This window comes from Notamacropus eugenii, chromosome 1, assembly GCF_028372415.1.
Source record: "Notamacropus eugenii isolate mMacEug1 chromosome 1, mMacEug1.pri_v2, whole genome shotgun sequence".
Taxonomy (NCBI): domain Eukaryota; kingdom Metazoa; phylum Chordata; class Mammalia; order Diprotodontia; family Macropodidae; genus Notamacropus; species Notamacropus eugenii.
Genome location: NC_092872.1, coordinates 132053885 through 132068877, shown reverse-complemented (window position 1 = coordinate 132068877; position 14993 = coordinate 132053885). Strand labels below are relative to the sequence as shown.

Below are 14993 nucleotides of genomic sequence, written 5' to 3'. Positions count from 1 at the left end.
TAAGGAATTTCTAATGTAGAATGTATCTCCTTGAAGTTAGGAATTCTCTTTATAGTTTGTCTTTTAATCCCAGTGCCTAGCATGGTGCCTTGCATATTCTAGTAAATTCTTAAATAAATGCTTATTGGATTAGATTGAATTGGAATTGGCAGAGGAAAAGTGGGTAAGAAAATTTATCTCAGAGATAAGAAACAAGTTATGAAATTTGAAATTTAGAAAATAAATGAGTAAATTGTATTTTTAAAAGTAGCTCTGAAGTAACTAGTCAATAGAGAAATATATTTTATTCAATCCTTTTATTTGACTTACTGGGTACAGAATGTGATCTCTGGGAATTTTGAACCTCAGAGCACTTCAGCATGCTCTTCAAAACCTCTGACCATTTCCTTAGTTTATTTATTTTTAGTGATGCCTTTGGGTTATTTGCTTTTTCTTTACATCGTAGTCATCTCTTAATATATATACCCATGGTCACATCAAACCTTTCATTGTCAGAAGGAAAAAGAATTAGATAAAACCAAATGGCAAAATGACTGTATTTTAGAATGTATGAAGCACTCCAGACACATAGTTTACCATTTCTCTATTTGGAGGAAGGATGTTTCATCCTGTTATCTAAAAGCAAGATATATATACTATAATCAATTTGTTGCCTTTCAGTATTGCTTCCACTTTAATGATTGTAGTCACTGTGGGGTGTGTGGGGTGTTCAGGGAGGATTAGCACCTCTGATGGGAGGTCTTGCTGAGCCCTTTTCAGGCTGCTCATCCACCTTTGGTGTCCACTTTCACCCAACTCTCACCTGTGGCTCCAAGATGCTCTAGCATATGTAGCAGTCATCTACATAAGCAGATGGGTGTAACTCATTGTTGAGTTAGGGGGATGTCTACCACAAGCATATGAAGACTTCCTTCAGTGAAGTGGACAGATGAGAACAATTCATCCCAACAACCATGAAGCAACTAAAGCAGTGCTTGTGAAGTGCCTAAAGCTTGGTCAGACATAAAGACGCGAACGTCATCCATTTGTATCCCAGGCCATTGCCAGTCCTCCTGACTTTGGTCTGGTCACTGGATTTTGATGATTCTGGAAGGCAGTGACACTGATGACTTTGTGCAGGTCCGATGCAACTAAATCCAATTCACAAGCAAGTCAAGATATCACCCCAACATACAATTGGTCCTCCTAGAAAATGAAAGATGAACATTAGTAACAGCCATGTACTCATTGTGCCTGTTGGTCTTCTCATACTGTTTTGTTTGCCTTATACCATTTTAAGTAAGGTCTCCCAAGTTTCTTCATTTTTGCTGTTACTTGCCAGACAAGTGTTCTATTATTTTTATTTACCACAATTTGTTCAGGTATTTCCCCAATTGATGGAAATCCATTTTTGTTTCCAGTTTCCAGAGGACTGCAGTAAACATTTTGGTATATTTGGAAACTGTGTGTCTGTCATTTACCTCCTTAGGGTATATGCACAGCAGTAGGATCTCTGGGTCAAAGAGTGTAACAAATTTGATGACTTGTTGCATAATTCTAAATAGTTTTACAGAATGATGACCAGTTCACAACTCCAACAACACTACATTACTCAGTCCATTTTTCTTCAGTTTTCCCAATATTATCTATTTCTATCTTTTAACATCTTTGCAAATTTGATTAATGTGAGAACTCAGAGTTATTTGAATGTTGTACTTACCTTATTATTAGTGCATTTTCTTATATAGTGCTGATCATGGTTTTTTCCTCCGCTTCTGGAAACATTTATATTCCTTGACCATTTATCTATGAGAGAATGGTTCTAGTTCTTACATATTTATATCAAATCCCTACATGTCTCAGATATAAGAATTTATCAGAGATATCTCATACAAAGATTGTTTTCCTAAGATGTTTTCCTAACTGAAAACTTTTTTCTTATTCTAGATGTATTGATTTTGTTCATGTAAAAGCTTTTTAAAAAATTTATGTAATGCAAATGGTTCCATTTATCTTTTTTTAATATCATTTATTCTTTGCTTGGTTAACTAGTATTCCCTAATTTTCCCTAAAACATAGATCTGAGAGGTGCTTCTTTCCATTTTCTTCTATTTACTTTAAGTTAATTTAAAAATTAACTGACAACATTTTGTATTTTGGTCCTATGTTCATTTAGAGCTTATTGTAGTATATAAGATACTGGTCTAAAACTAATTTCTGCCAAATTGCTTTCCAGCTTTCTAGCATTTATTGTCAAAAAGAGTCTCCTTTACTCAATGTTTTATGTTCTATAATTAATCAAGCATTGGACAAGTGTGTTTGATTGTTTCTGGATCTTGTTTATATAATCTGTTCTACTGATCTATTTTTCTTTTTCTTTTTTAACCACAATCAAATAGTTGCGATTTTAATAAGACCCCTTTATTCCTGTTTCTTTTCTTTATTTCATTTGACATTCTAGAGGGATTTTGTCTTTCCAAATAAATTTTTATTACTTTTTTTTCTGGATCTACAAAGAACCTCTTTGGTAATTTTCATAACCATGCATTAAATTTACAATTTCATTTGGTAATACCATCATTTTTTATAATATTGGAGCAGCCAGATCAAGAACAATGAATTTCTTTCCAATTATTTATCTTCCTTTATTTCTGTATAAAATGCTTCTAATTGTATTTATATTAAGTCTTATATGTGTTTTGACTGACTAAAAGTCAAATATTTTATACATTTTGTTGTTATTTGGAAAGAATTTCTCTTTCCTTGTTTCTAGTTTTGTTTGTTTGTTTAGTAATTCCCTAGATCAGTGGTTCTTTAAACTTTTTAGTCTCCTTTGTACTCTTAAAAATCTTATTGAGGACTCCCTCACCCAAAGAGTTTTTGTTTATGTGGGTTATATCCATTGATATTTGCCATATTGGAAATTAAAATATCTTAGTATTATTATGAAAATGCTTTTGACCTGGAGGACTCCCTGAAAGGGTCTCAAGGACCCCCAGACCACACTCTGAGAACAGCTGTCATAGATTATTTCCAGGCAAACTTTTCAAAGCAAATTGTCTGAAATAAGGCCCACCCAGGATGTATATTGAATACTGAGCTAAGTGCAGAGGTAGTTTGAACAGATTCAGTTTGAACTGTCTGATTCAGCAATAAATAACACAATAGCTCTGAAGACTGAACTAAACTATCCAAACTTTGTGCCAATGTTACATGTCCAATAATATGCTTTGCATGCCTAATTAAGCACGATTAGTAATTAAGTATGCAATTAATTTTCAGTAATGGATGTTCAATGCTAAGCTACCAGCGGCATGCTGCAAAGGTGAGGAGTGTGTTGGCAGTATATAGCAATGTCTAGAGGAATCAGGATTTTTCTATCTTATACTTTTCCCTCCTTTTCAAAAAGAGACTCCATTTTATAACCCAAAGAAAGACATCAATTCAAGAGTAATGAAATAATATATTTTTAAAAATCAGTTCGAAAATAATTTTAATGGAAAGAAATGTCATATGTGAGAGCTATTTAAAGCCTAGCTCTTAAAAAAAAAGTTTTCCTTTCCCTTTCACAATGGGCCCTTTCTACAAAGGTTCAGTAAATATGGGCTTTTTGATCTATAGTATTTTTAATACATAATTTATTTATTTTTCAGTTCTCAATATTCACTTCCACAAGAATCTGAATTTCAAATTTTCTCCCCATCTCTCCCCACCCCTCCACCCTGGGACAGCATGCACCCCATCTATCCCTTCCTCCCTTCTATTACCTTCTTCCATCCCCCTTCCCCTCTATTTTCCTATAGGGCAAAATAGATTTCTATACTCCATTGCCTGCATAGTTTCATTTCCAGTTGCATGCTAAAACAATTTTTAACATTCATTCTTAAAGCTTTGAGTTCCATATTCTCTCCCTCCCTCCCCACCCACCCTCATTGAGAAAACAAGCAATTCAATATAGGTCATACACGTGTAACAATGCAGAGCACTTCCATAATAGTTATGTTGTAAGAGACTAACCACATTTCCCTCTGATCTATCCTGTCATTCATTTATTCTACTCTCTCCCTTGATCTTTCTCCCCCAATAGTGTTTGCTTCTGATTATCCCTCTCCCCAATTTGCTATCCCTTCTATTATCTTCCCTCTCCAATCCCCTTCCCCCCTTGCCTTCCTGCAGAGTAAAATAGATTTCCATATCCAATTGAGTGCATGTTATTTCCTCCTTAAGCCAAATCCCATTAGAGTGAGGCTCAATTATTTCCTTTCATCTCCCCCTTCTTCCCCTCCATTGTAGTAGCTAGTTCTTCCCTCTTTTATGTGAGTTGATTTGCTGCATTCTACCTCTCCCTTTCTCTTACTCCTAGTACATTCCATCCAATAGTAAATTTTTTAGGTATTCTCCCTTCATATTCAGCTCACACTGTGCCCTCTGTCTATGTGTGTGTATATAGATATATATAGATATCTATATATACACACACACATACACCCATGTATATATACATACCTACACATATATAACATACACATATATTCCCTGTAACTACCCTGATACTGAAAAAGGGCTCATGAGTTACAAATAACATCTTTCCATGTAGGAATGTAAACAGTTCAAGTTTAATGAGTTCCTTAAGGCTTCTCTTAAATGTTTACTTTTTCATATTTCTCTTGATTCTTGTATTTGGAAGTGAAATTTTCTATTCAGCTCTGGACATTTCAACAAGAATGCTTGGAAGTTCTATTTCATTGAAATTCCATTTTTTTTCTTGAAGTATTATACTCAGTCTTGCTAGGTGGGTGAGTCTTGGTTTTAATCCCATCTCCTTTGACCTCTGGAATATCATATTCCAAGTCCTTCGATCCCTTGGTGTAGAAGTTGCTAAATCCTGTGCTATTCTGATTGTATTTACACAATACTTGGATTGTTTCTTTCTGGCTGCTTGTAATATTTTCTTCCTGACCTTGGAACTCTGAAATTTTGCTACAACATTGCTAGGAGTTTTCTTTTCAGGATCTCTTTCGGGAGTTGATGAGTGAATTCTTTCCATTGCTATTTTACCCTCTGGGTCTGGAATATCAGGGCAGTTTTCCATAATTTCTTGGAAGATGATGTCTAGGCTCTTTTTTGATCAGGGTTTTCAGGTAGACCAATAATTTTTAAATTATCTCACCTGGATCTATTTTCCAGGTCAGTTGTTTTTCCAATGAGATATTTCACATTGTCTTCTATTTTTTCATTCTTTTGGTTTTGTTTTGTAATTTCTTGGTTTCTCATAAAGTCATTAGCTTCTATCTGTTCCATTCTAATTTTTAAGGAACTACTTTCTTCAGTGAGCTTTTGAACCTCCTTTTCCATGTGGCCAGTTCTTATTTTTAAATCATTCTTCTCCTCATTGGCTTTTTGGACTTCTTTTGCCATTTGAGTCACTTTATTTTTAAAGGTGTTATTTTCTTCAGCATTTTTAGGGTCTCCTTTAGCTAGGTGTTGACTCACTTTTCATGATTTTCTTGCATCGCTCGTATTTCTCTTCCCAGTTCTTCCTCCACTTCTCTTACTTGATTTTCAAAATCCTTTTTGAGCTCTTCCATGACCTGAGACCACTGCATATTTTTTTTGGAGGTTTTGGATGTAGAAGACTTGATTTTAATGTCTTCTTCTGATGCTATGCTTTGTTCTTCCTCATCCAAAAGGATGGAAGAAAGTACCTTTTCACCAAGAAAGTAACCTTCTATAGTCTTATTTTTTCCCTTTCTTTGGGCATTTTCCCAGTCAGTTACTTGACTTTTGAGTCCTTTGTCAAATAAAGGGTATACTAGCCTAGGCATCAGAGGTTTTGTGCAGCTATTCTCTGAGATATCTCTAGGGACCTGTAAGTTCTCAGTTCCTCCAAGGTGGCACAATCAAGGGAGAGGAGTTTAGTCTTCTCCTGGCCTGCTCTTTGACCTGTGAGCAACCACAAGTTCTCTTTTCTGTGCTGGAACTGCAAGTAGGATTCCCTCTCCACAGCTACCACCGACTGGACCACACCAGCACTCCTCCTCACCCCAGAACCACCACTCAGGACTGAGACCCAGATCAGCTGCTTGATTCCTCCAGCATCTTTAAGCTGAGGGCACTGAAAATGGATGCTGTTACCACAGTGGCTGTCGCCTGGGGCTAGGGCTAGGCTCCCCTCTCACCCAGGTGAAAGAGTTTCCTTACTGACTTTTGAAGCTGTCTTTGGCATTTGTAGTTGAGAAATCTGGGAACCCCAGCTACCCATGGCTCAGCACTCTGGAGCCTCCTCCAGTCCTATCCATGCTGTGTAGCCCAGGGTGGGCTGAGCTCTGCTCTAAGTCCAGTGTGATAGAGACCTTTACTCTTGGCCTTTCAGGTTGTCTTGGGCTGGAAATCTGTTTCATTTTGTCATTTTGTGGCTTCTGCTCTTCTAGAATTTATTTAGAGTCATTTTTACAATATTTTATGGGCTATGAGGGGAGAGCTAGAGCAGGTCCATCCTTCTACTCTGCCATCTTGGCTCTGCCACTTTTTGACCTATAGTTTTTTGGTTCTATTTATACATTCCTTTGGAATGCAATACCCCATGAGACTTGATCTTCCTTCCTAAGCCTTCCTCCCCTCCAAACTTCCCTGTTATTGTTGAGGGCATCTTCCCAGGCCCCTGGGCTTGCAACCCAGGTGTCATCTTTGACTCCTCATTATCTCTCATCACCACCACCCTCATATACAACTTGTTGCCAAGGTTTGTCAATTTTACCTGTGCAGCATCCCTTTATCTCCTCTGATAATGTGACTGTCCTCATGTAGATTCTCATTATCTTATACTTGGACAGCAGCCTGCTGGTGGTTCTAACTGTCATAAATCTCTCCTCACTGCAGTCCATCCTCCATTCAGCTGCCGAAGGGGTTTTCCTAAATCACAGATTCAAATATACCCATCCCTACTCAATAAATGTCAGGGGCTGCCTATTTCCTTCAGGATCAAATCCTCTGTTTGACATTCAATGCCCTTCATAAGCTAACCCCTTTCTATCTTTTCAGTCTTCTTATACTCCCCACCACATACTCTTTGATCCAGTAGACTGGCCTCCTATTCCAAAAGCAAGATGTTGCATCTCTCAGCTCTGGGCATTTTCTCTGTCTTCCATGCCTAGAATGCTCTCTCTCCTCTTATCTGTCTACTAACTTCTCTGGCTTCCTTCAAGTCTGATTTAAAGTCCCATCTTCTACAGAAAGTCTCTCCCAACCACTCAATTTTAATGTCTTCCTTTTGTTAATTCTTTTCTATTTATTCTAGTGTCTCTAGCATTAGTTTGTGACTTCCTTGAGACACAGATTATTTCTTGTCTCCTCTGTATCTTCACTTCTTGACCCAGTACCTGATACATAGTAGGTGCTTAATAAATGTTAATTGACTGACTATAAAACCTAAAGAAATCTTATCTGTATTCATCAGTGAATGGAAGGTTCACTTGGAGTTTGTTTTCCCAGTAGTAGAGATGAATGATCCTTCTCTGATGTTTCATCGCAGTGTGAAGGCTATGCTAGCAGAAGGTAAGCTCTGGTAGGCTCTATCAAGTTAGAAAGGCTTCTGATATGAGTCCAATGAGGGAGACCATAGAGGTAGAATAGTGGTCAGAGTGCTGGGCTTGATTTAGGAAGAACTGAGTTTGAATCATGCCTCCAATACTTATAAGCTCTGTAATGCTAGGCAAGACATTAACTTCTGCCTCAGTTTTCTCATCTGTAAAAGGGAGATAATACTAGCATTTACTTCTCAGAATTTTGAGATAATATATGCAAAACACTTTACAAACCGTAAAGTACTACTTAAGTGGCTTTTTTGTCTCATAAACTAAATCAACAGATTTCATCATTTGGTTGGCTATAGTGGGATGGAATTTTTAGTCATGAAATTTCTACAAGGGGAACATCTACTAAGTTGTAGCAGATTTATGGTTTATATCTGTGATAGTAATATGTGCATAAACAAAATCCCACAAAATCTCAGATTTTTTATCTCTCTTTGACCCCAATCCAATAAGTATTTATTAATCACTTATTTTATGCTAAGAGCTAAGGGTGAAAAGAGTGAGGAAAGAGAATAAGAATTTAATAAAACACTTAATATGTTCCAGGAACTGTGCTGTGTGCTTTTCACATATTATATTATTTGATCCTCACAATAACCCTGCCGGTTAGGTGCTGTTATTATCCCCATTTTCCAGTTGAGGAAACTGGGGCAAACAGAGTTTAAATGACTTGCCCAGGATCACACAGCTAGCGTCTGAGGCTGGATTTGAACTCAGGTCTTCCTGGCTCCAGACTCTATGCATTGTGCCACCTAGCTGTCTCCAAAGGCAACTACAAAGACACAAAGAAAATCAGTCCCTGACCCCAAGAAATTGAGAATCTATAGGAAGGAAGGATGTAACATGTAGAAGATTTGAGAAGGTAGAAGAAAGCATTAACAATGGAGGGGCTCAGGGAAGACTTCGTATAGGGGATGGCATATGAGCTGACTTTAGAAAGAAGCTAGGGATTCTGAGATGTCAACATGAGGAATAATGGCATCCAGGCACAGGACCTATGCAAAGACACCATGACCAAAGGTGAAGTCATGAGGGAAGAGTAGCAAGTTTGAATATAAAGGAAATTATGTTTAGAAAAGTAATGTACAATAAGTCCAGAAAGGAAGGTTGGAGCAGATTGTAAAGAGCATTAAAAGTTAGACTGACAAGGTTGTATTTTATCCTAGAGGCAATAAGAGGAAGCCACGAATGTTTCTTGAGTAGGAGAGTGAAATGGTCAGACAAGCTTTAGGAATAATATTTTGACATATTATGAAAGAAGGATTGGAGTGGGGAAAGACTGGAAGTCAACAGTCCTATTTAGAGGCTATGGCAATAGTCCTGAATCCCAGGGATCAGTGGTATCAAAAAATCCATTTTGTCACCAATCTACCTTATGACAAAATTAGGGACTGCATTTATTAAAAGGCAATTAAGACTTGAGGACACAAGTAAGGATGCAAGGAAGTGTTTCTATGTGTATCTCACTAACTGATATATGTGGGGATTGAACTAGATTGCCAAACCTCATTAGCACCATGGTCTAATCCACTAAACCAACTGACCCATCATAAGGATGTGGTCAGGCAAGGGGAGATGGCGTAACATACGGCAGTCCTATGATCAATTAACAAAATGTAAGTGACTACTAAAAGCAGGAGCAAATCAGAGCTAGTGGTACCATTGGAGAATGAAGGGTGAAAAAAGAGTAGTCATTTGTCGGTGTAATTTTGAATTCAGGCTTCTCCTTTTGCACTGCTGATCAATTTAGCTCTTCTTCTAAAACACTGAAGAACTCTGATTTGCTTTCAACTAATCATCATTGGATTCTTCAACTTTATCTTCACCTCACATTAAATGCTAATGCTATAAGTGAACCAGTCCTGCATTTTTGGTGTGCTAACCCCCACTCTGATGTATTATTTTTTATTTGATGTGTCTGTTAAACCTCTAAAGATTTCCATCTTACCATCTCAGAAGTATGAATGGACAAAGACTTCCATCAAACCTGATCTCAAATGACTTTTCTTCAAGGGTTGATCATCATAACTCGTTATTTATGAGTCTCCTAGATCATGCTATTAGTAGGATAGATACTCATAAGCCAAACAGAATGCTGCACTTCTCCCTTAGTACTAAGTTGTCTCAGCACATTACAACTACATTAAAATAGCTTAGCTTCCAGTAAAATTGTGTATTGATTTTGAAGTTCTTTAACTCACTTACACAGTATACAGTTTTAGCAGTGCCACAAAATCTTCCATCCATTTCTTCCATTTTCTGTCCCTAGTCACTTAGTGGTCTGAATTGGTTGACTATCTGGGATACCCTAAATACAGCCTTAGAATAATGGGAGTCCAGACTTCCATAATTATACTGCACAGTTGTGGAATTGTCTTCCAAGCAAATTTTAGAAAGCTGAGTTTTATCCAGTCTTTAAATAAAAACATAAAAGTCTCTCCTGTTAATTTCTTTTCTAGATTGTAAAGTTCCCTGCTGGAACTTATAGGAAGGACATGACATAATTGTATTTTGTTTTCATTAAATGTTTCATTTGAGTTGGTAAGTCAACATACTTCACAGCCTAGCACTTTTTTTCTCTTGGCAACCATTTTTCTAGCGTAGAGATGCCTGTTTTAACACTAAAGGAAAATAGTTGGATTCTGTTCATCTCTAGGAAAAAAATAATCCTCTGGGCTCAACTGATGTGAAGTCAGCCATTCCAAAAGAGAAGGGGTGCACAGAAAGGGAAGGACTGATTGGGGCCAAAGATGATTCTGTGCAGTTATCTTCCCACTGAATTTAGAAGAACATCAGTGAATAATAGAAGACAATGGAAAGGGAGACTCACATAAGGAGCACCATTATTAGGAAGGCTCAGTGAAAAGAACTTAAGACAGGCTTGTGATGAGTTATAGCACATATCCCACCTTCCAATTTTTGGAAAACTCTACAAAGTCCTACTTTGGTTCCTTGCCATGGAGGTCACTGTGGGTCCTTGAAGGCTACACCAGTAGGGCACAAACTCTGGCAGGGTCTCCCAAGATACAAAGGCTTCAAGTATAATTCCAGTAGCAGACTGTGTCTATTCCTAAGGATCAGCCTAGCTAGGTATGGAGAGGACCATTGCTAGTGGACTGGGTATGTGGTGAAAAACTACAAAATGGCCTTGGGCTTCTAGTCCCTCTTCTGGTTCGGCTTAACTATGCCCCCATGGCCCCTTTCCCTAACTGCTCAGGACCTCCTGGAACTTCCATTTTAAGGGCAGTGTCTAGGCCAGCTATATTCAGCTCTCCATTCCTCTCTGGACTCTGGTCCTGACTCTCCAGACTTCTTTCTCCATCTTTGCCTTCACTTTAAGATTCCTTTTATATACTGTCTGTGACCATTAGAATATAGACTCCCTAAGGACAGGGACTGTCTTTCGTTTTGTTTGTATTTGCATCCCCAGTGTTTAGCACAGGGTCTGAATGGAACATAATAAATCTTTTATAAATGCTTGTCAATTGATTTTAGAGGCAGAATGGTTGATAGGCGCACCAGAGTGCTAAGATAGATTTTATAAGCATTAACTTAATTATTGATACTCTAAATGTGAGATCCTCATCTAGTGACCATCACTGAACCTTCTGCAAGGAGACTTTCCCAGTGACTTTCATCCTCACCCAACTTCCACTACTAGTGGGAGATTTCCTCTAATGCACCCTGTATGTACATCATTGTTTGTATGTGATCCTCCCCAATTAAGAATGTGAGCTTCTTAAGAGTAGGGACCATTGCCCCCACCAACATCTTTTTTGTATTCCAGAACTCACAAAAAATGTTCTCAGTAAATGCTTGTTGACTTGACTTAACATACTATTACAGAAACTGAATCATATCAGTCTTGAGATTTTTGTGATAAATGAAACAAAAAAAGAGAGAAATCATAGCTAAATGGAAGGATGGCTCTCAGAATTTCCTTGGAGATGTAAATTAGCTCTGGTGCAATTGGTGTTATTGTACATGCAAAAGCAACAAGAAATACCATAGCATGGGACATTTGGTCATCTGGCATTACAGTGTATACTTGATAATCATTTTCAAAAAAACCACCATGAAAATATTTACAATTTATATTCCAACAACTGTTACAAAATATGTAAAGGTAGAGAAATTCTGCAAAAAATTGAATAAGATCCTCTAATTTTGTTCAACACAGACTTGAATATTCACTCAATTGTTTCAATTCAAAGGTGGGCAGGACAATGGACTAGGTAAAATATTTTGACATACATAGTTCAGTTATAAATTATTGCCTCCTTGACTGATTCAGGCATAAGATGAGGGGCTAAAAGGCTATAGACTAGACAGAAACCACATGCATATGTGATGACTATGTCAAGATGAGAGTCAGGAGGCACTAGACATAGTAAGGTCAAAATAACATCACTAAAAATGAAATTGATTATATTTTAGTCTACAGGAAATGACTTCTTACCATTGTGAGAATCATTTCTAAATCAGCTATCTCTGTACAGTCACACCACTGTCTTGTTAGATTGAAGAGCAAAATTAATAACAAATTAGAAAAATAAAAATGAGAAGCAGATAAGCACACAAACACCAATTTGTCCTACTTAAACAAATTTTAAGTGCTTAGGAAAGAGATGAGAAGCAATATTGACATAGATTATTATGATTTCCTAAGGAAGTTTGGTAGATTTCAATCAATTGCTACAAAGAAACTAAAAAAAACATAGAAACTGCCTTAGCAAGAAAATATACTCTTCTCATCAGGTAGAGAGATATAGCAGCCAAGGCCAATAACTGATTCAGAAAGTAAACTTCATTATAAATATGATGAAAAAGGATAGTGGAAGATTACTACTAGTATTACCTCATAAAGATAATGAGAACCTGTTGGGAGCAATGGAAGGGAAGAAAAAGTTTACAGAAAACTCTGCCAACCCATCCTTAAAGAAATAGAAGAAACCATTTCTACTGGTACCTATTCTGCTTTCCTGTACTAGGTGTATAAAAATATACTTTAATATTAAAATGATAAAGAATATAATCATTTTTAAAAATTCAGAATGCATTTTACAATCATGTAGTTCTTTGGGAGGGGATATGTAGAATCATTTTGAATATTTCACCATTCTTCAAGAGTACCAAAAAATTGTGGTTATTTGGATTTGGGATCATTTGTATTCTGGATAAATGATACTTTACGGTTTTAACAAATTACCTTTAATAGTTTTTCATGACCCATTGTGTATTTTCAAATGGCTCTTTGAAGAGCTCAGGACCTTTAAAATTTGGAGGGGGGAGGGGAAAATGGATATATTTTTTATCGTTTTTTTTTTAAAATGTCTTAATGCTATGGTGTTTTTTTCTTTTATATTGCATATATACCCCTCACTTTCAACTTGTAACATGGAAATATAATGAAGCAAAATGAAATTGCATGTTTAATATTAACAGCCTTGTCTGCGTCTGTTGCCCACCACTTCTCTCCTGAGAAAAGGAAGGTATGTTCCATCATTAGTCTTTTGGAGTCAAGATAGATGATTGTTGTTCCTGTAGTTGTTGAGCTGTTTCAGGTGTGTCCTACCTACTCTTTGTGACCCCCTTTAGGTTTTTCTTTGCAAAGACACAGACGCAGTTTGCCATTTCCTTTTCCAACTCATTTTACATATGAGGAAACTAGGAAAACAGGGTGCAGTGACTTGCCCAGGGTCATACAGCTAGTAAATGTCTGAGGCCAGATTTGAACTCAGGAAGACAAGTTTTCCTGACTCCAGGTCCCCCATTTCCCACTGCACCACTTAGCTTCCCCTAGACAGGTGAATACATTTTGATATATTCATATGTCTTCTACTCTTGCTTTCATTTCCATTATTTTAGCCATTGTGTCGGTAAATTAATTGTCTATTTTATCTTACTTTTTACATCACTTCAAAGAAGTCTCTTCAAATACTAGTCTACAATTTATTATTCCCTAATCAATGGAAACCCATTTTGTTTTGTTTTGTTTTGTTTTGTTTTTCTCACCTCAGAAAATATTACTGTGAATATCTTGGTATCTATGGGACTTCACACCCCACCCCCACCCCTGGCTTGGAATGTAGAGTTCATGAGTCAAGGAGTTTATGTGATTTAGTGACTCTCCTACCATAGTTCCAAATTGTTTGACCATTTGAAAGCTCCCAAGTGAGCCTGTCCTCCCACAGCCCTTTCCACGATTACTGTTTCTGTCTTTTATCATCTCTGACAATTTGATGAATGTTATATAAAACTTCATCATTGTTTCAATGTGCATTTCTTATTAACAGTAATCTGGAGCATTTTATGTGGCTGTGGATCATTTATAGTTTTTCTTTCAAAACTATTCATATCTTTTAACCACTTTTAAATATAATTTAAATTGGTGCTTTACACTGACTCTCATTTATCCAGGACATCAGATCTTTATCAGAGATATTTGATGCAAATTTTCCCCAACAGATGATTTCTTTTCTTGGGCAGCTAGATGACACAGTGGATAGAGTGCCAGGTCTGGAGTCAGGAAAACTCATCTTCCTGAGTTCAAATCTAGCCTCAGACACTTATTAACTGTGTGACCTTGGGCAAGTCACTCAACCCTGCTTGCCTCAGTTTCCTCTTTTGTAAAATGACCTGGAAAAGAAAATGGCAAACCACTCCAATATCTTTGTAAAGAAAACCTCAAATGGGTCATCAAGTGTTGGACACAACTGAACAATAACAACCACACTTCTTTTTCTAGCTATACTGATTATGCTTATGAAAAAGCTTTTAAATTAGTATAATAAAAATAATCTTTTGTAATTTCCTCTATACCTTATTTGTATATGAAATTTCCTTCAAACCATAATGTGAGAGAGATATCCTTCAGTCTTCCTCTAGTTTTCGAATGTGGGCCATCTCCGGTCATCCTGATCTATATCTGGTCATTGGACTCAGATGGCTCTGGAGGAGAAAGTGAGGTTGGTGCCTTTCATAGCCCTCCCTCGCTTAAATCCAATTCACTTACAAGTCATGACATCACATTCCTGATGCCACAGTCCTCTTCAAGAATGAAGAACAAACTGCCACACTGGGGACCCAACTGGCCAGTTCCAGTTAGGCAACTCAGCTCCTTCCTTCCTTCCTTCCTTCCTTCCTTCCTTCCTTCCTTCCTTCCTTCCTTCCTTCCTTCCTTCCTTCCTTCCTTCCTTCATCCTTCTTTTCTGCCTTCCCTCCCTTCCCTTTCCTTCCCTCCGTCCTCACCCTCCATCTACACAGAGTATTACACCTTTACTTATGGAATATAAAGGAAAGTAAATTTTGATTGCTGAAATTTAGGAAGATATCTTGGGTATTGTGGGCTAGATTTCTTTCTTAAAGACCATGCCTTAAACTCAATTCACTCTGACTCTCTTTGATTGGCCAACAATAGGC

The 14993-nt window shown here is 37.2% G+C and overlaps 1 long non-coding RNA gene across 1 annotated transcript in view; it reads right to left on the bottom strand.

Annotated features, from left to right (window-relative positions):
• Window positions 1-279: 279 nt before the first annotated feature.
• Window positions 280-14993, bottom strand: part of LOC140507170 (uncharacterized) — a 35308-nt gene continuing 20594 nt past the window's right edge. The window contains exon 2 of the long non-coding RNA XR_011968232.1: window positions 280-1185. This is a non-coding gene — a long non-coding RNA (uncharacterized lncRNA). The remainder of the gene's footprint in view (window positions 1186-14993) is intronic.